This window comes from Otolemur garnettii, unplaced genomic scaffold (genome assembly GCF_000181295.1).
Source record: "Otolemur garnettii isolate 467f Iridium unplaced genomic scaffold, OtoGar3 scaffold00085, whole genome shotgun sequence".
NCBI classification, from domain to species: Eukaryota; Metazoa; Chordata; class Mammalia; order Primates; family Galagidae; genus Otolemur; species Otolemur garnettii.
Window position 1 is genome coordinate 3,244,480 of NW_003852480.1, and position 4,544 is coordinate 3,249,023.

Consider the following 4,544-nt stretch of genomic DNA (forward strand, 5'->3'; position numbering starts at 1 on the left):
GACATCCCCTGAAAATAAGCCCTAGTGTGTCTTCTTGAGAAAAAATAAATATAAGACAGTGTCTTATTTTGGGGGAAACACGATAATAGGGTATGATAAATTAACCATTTAAGCCAAGTTTTTAGAAGGATTAAAATTGATACTCTGGGGCAGCGCCGTGGCTCAAAAGGATAGGGCGCCAGTCCCATATGCCGGAGGTGGCGGGTTCAAACCCAGCCTTGCCCCCCCCCAAAAAGTGATATTCTGCTTAAAATAAAAGAAGTAACACTGATAAAGATAGGGAAGTTAGGGCGGCACACCTGTGGCTCAGTGAGTAGAGTGCCAGCCCCATATACTGAGGTGGTGGGTTTAAACCTGGCCCCAGGCCAAACTGCAACAAAAAAATTGCTGGGCTTTGTAGAAGGTGCCTATAGTCCCAGCTACTTGGGAGGCTGAGGCAAGAGAATAGCCTAAACCCAGGAGTTGGAGGTTGCTGTGAGCTGTGAGGCTACAGCACCCTACAAAGGGCGATAAAGTGAGACTCTGTCTCTAAAAAAAAAAATTAAGAAAAAATAGAGAAGTTATAGAAAATGATACTGATTTTTAAAACCAAGTAAAAAAATTCTTGTCCATGAGAGTCAAAATTCCACACTCCAGCATTATACCTTCTGCATCCACAAGGTAGTGGGTGTGGTGGAAGAAGGGAGCAGTCTGCCCTGCTCAGGTGCAGATACATGTACAGCGCTGGTGAGGCCACACAGTTTTCCAAACAGCTTTTGCTTTCCTGTGATTTCTCTCTTGGACTCGAGTGTTCTCTTGTAGATTTTCTATTTGGGGTGTGATTCATAGTTTTGGTTCCTTGTGTGGGCGTCTGATGTGTCTAGTCAGCCATCTTGAACTGGAATGCTATTATCTTTATATCTTTATTCTATCAACTATTTTCTATTTTTAGTTTGGGGAGGGGGGGTTGTTACTTTTTTTAAAAACTGTTTTGTTAAAAATTAAGACCCAGGCACGCACATTGGCCTAGGCCTACACAGGGTCAGGATCTTCCTATCACTGGCTTCCACCTCCACATCTTGTCCCACTAAAAGGTCTTCAGGGGCAGGAACATGCATGGAGCTGTCATCTCCTGTGATAACAAAGCCGTCTTCTGGATACCTCCTGAAGGACCTGCCTCAGGTTTTGTATAGTGCCAGGGCTTGAATGTTTGTCCCCTCCAAAATTCATGTTGAAATTTAATCCCCAGTGGGGCGATGTTGAGAGGTGGGGCCTTTAAGAGGTGATTGAGTCATGAGGGCTCTGCCCTCTGCATAGATTAACTCATGCCTGAAATATTGGATTAATGGGTTAACATAGGAGTGGGACGGGTGGCTGCAGTAGCAGAGGAAGAGAGCTCTGAACAAGCACCCCTGGCCCTCTCTCCACAGGATGCCGTGTGCCACCTCAGGACTAGGCAAGATGGAGTCCCTTGGACTCATGCTTCTCAGCCCCCATAATTATAAGAAATAAACTCCTTTCCTTTATCAATTACCCAGGTCAGGTATTCTATTTTTTCTTTTCTTTTTTGGAGACAGAGTCTTACTCTGTTGCCCTGGGTAGAATGCCTCAACATCATCATAGCTCACAGCAACCTCGAACTCTTGGACCTGAGATACCCTCTTTCCTCGGTTTTTCTATTTTTAGTTGACGGGGTCTCACTCTTGATCAGGATAGTATTGAACTCCTGAGCTCAAGCAATCTGCCTACCTCGGCATCCCTGAGTGGTAAGATTACAGGAGTGAGCCACCGTGCTCGGCCTAGTCTATTATAAGCAACAGAAAATGAACTAAGATACACAGTTAAGTTTTTTTATAAGTAAAAATAATACTACTTATAATTATGAAAAGTACGGTATAGTAAATACATAAACAATGTCAATTATTATCATTATCATGTAATAATTGTATTTGTACATAATTGTATTTGCTATGCTTTTATAGGGCTGGCAGTGCAGTATGTTTGTTTATGCCAGCATCATCACAGACACATAAATAACCCACTGTGCTATGATATTAGATGGCTACAGTGACACTAGGTATTAGGAATTTTCTCTGCTCGTTTATACTCTACAGGGCCACCATCATACATGCAGTCCGCCAATGGCCAAAGTTATTATGAGCTGCATGACTCTATTTGCTAACTGAGCAGGCTGAGAAAGTAGCCTCAACTAGGATTAAGTTTGACTTCTGCTCTATTCTTTTTTTTTTTTTTTTTGAGACAGAGCCTCAAGCTGTCACCCTGGGTAGAGTGCTATGGCATCACAGCTCACAGCAACCTCCAACTCCTAGGTTCAAGCGATTCTCCTGCCTCTGTCTCCCAAGTAGCTGAGACTATAAGTGCCTGCCACAACGCCCAACTATTTTTTGGTTGTAGCCGTCATTGTTGTTGGGCGAGCCTGGGCTGGATTCGAACCCACTAGCTCAGGTGTATGTGGTGGCGCCTTAGCCACTTGAGCCACAGGCGCCGAGCCTCCTGCTCTGTTCTTTAATATTAGAAGCAGAGAGGAGCAAGGCATGGTGACTCATGCTTGTAATCCCAGGTACTTGGGAGGCTGGGGTGGGAGGATCATTTGAGCTCAAGAATTTGTGGTTGCAGTGAGCTATGATTGGCCCACTGCCCTCAAATATGGGTGACAGAGCAAGACCCCATTGCTTAAAAAAAAAAATAGGTATTCCAATTCTGATGTTGCAAGCAAGAATAGCTTATGTAGTGTTAGGGTGGTGCCTGTAGCTCAAAGGAGTAGGGCACTAGCCCCATATGCCAGAGGTAGTGGGTTCAAACTCAGCCCCCGGCCAAAACTGCAAAAAAAAGAATAGTTGGTAGTGGACCCTCTTGTGGATAACAGTTCTAAATCCTAGGCAAAATATAAAATACAAAGCAACAAATAATTTGAATGCAATGAAGCGCAGCCAAAAGCAGGGTTGGTAGGACAATATCCATGAAGAAAGGGAACCCAGGGCAGTGCCTGTGGCTCAAGAAGCAGGGTGATGGTCCCAAATACTGGGGGTGGCAGGTTCAAGCCCAGCCCCTGGCCAAAACTGCAAAAAAAAAAAAGAAAGGGAAACCAATGTTAACAATAGCTGAATCTGAATAAAGAGCTATATGGAGGAAAAAAGAAAATATATGTATTTTGGGGGGTTGTATTTTGTGGCATATAATGAAAAGAATGGAAGGGACTTTCTTAGCTTGCATTTTCTCTACTGAACTAATAGCTCTAGTTATTCAAATTTGAGTATTTGGCAAACTTTTATTTCAAAATAAAACTGCTGACAGACATGGTGTAGAACAGACTGCTTGTGAAGCAGGAAGACTCCACCCCTTGGAAAGTGTAGTAATGGACTACTGGTAATAATTAATGTAGCTCCTATGTTGGACACTTCTACCAACAAAAGGATGTGTCCTTCATTTGCACTAGAATGTTTATTGCAGCTCAATTTACAAGTGCCAAGACATGAAAGCAACCCAAGTGCCCACCGACTAATGAATGGATTAATAAACTGTGGTATATGTGTGCCATGAAGTACTATTCAGCCATAAAAAGATAAAGACTTTACATCTTTTGTGTTTATCTGGATGGAGCTGAAACACAGTCTTCTTAGTAAAATATCTCAAGAATAGAAAAAAAGATTCATGCAATGCTAATATGAAGCATATATATAAAGAACTACACACCCACACGAATGAAAAAATGCAAGTATAGTCTAGCAAGGGTGAGGGGAGAGGCGGGAGAAGTTTGGGGAGAGAGAGACGGTGATTGGCAAGATCTCACCTGATGTGCACAATGTGAGGGTGTCCGGCCCGTCCCCCGAACCCCAGGTGAGGGGCTCAACTACAACTTGTACGTTACCCTAGAAATGAAAACAATGTGACCTAAACATTTCTACCCTCGTATCAATCTAAAGAAAAGAAAAAAAAGATTATATCCTTTCATTCCCAGATTATGGCAAAAAGATTGTATTCTTTCATTACCAGATATGCTTATTGAATTATTTCTAGGTTTAAGTATATAATTTTGCCAATCATAGCTAAACGTCAAATTTACTTGGTTCACACTAAAAATGTTTTCCACCTTGACTGAGAGTGTCTTTTAAGGTTGTCCATGGGTGATTGTACCTAAAGATATTTCATAGAGTGTGTGGTCTCCAGAGTTCCCTCAAACCAGAGCGTCTTTACTGGGAGACAGAACATCAACTTGTTCAGCTCAGGAGGAAGCGATTTATCTGTGGATTTATATAAATAATCACTCTTAAAAAGACAAAATGCTTGAAATTCTTTTCTCTTTCTCCAGACCCAGAAATGAACTCAGAATGTATGAGTTTTGCACATTGTATGCCCTGAATTTCTGAGTGAATCTTTCACAAATGGCTCTGAGGGAGGCTTTCCTTCCTTCCTGGGCCCCCCTTTACCATCTTTACCTTAATCAAGGAGATATTCCCCGCTGGAGGCTGCATTACTGCAGGAGGCTCTTTGATGAGAGAAAACCACTCTCCTGCCTCTTAACACTCATGGCCTCTGTGTCCCTC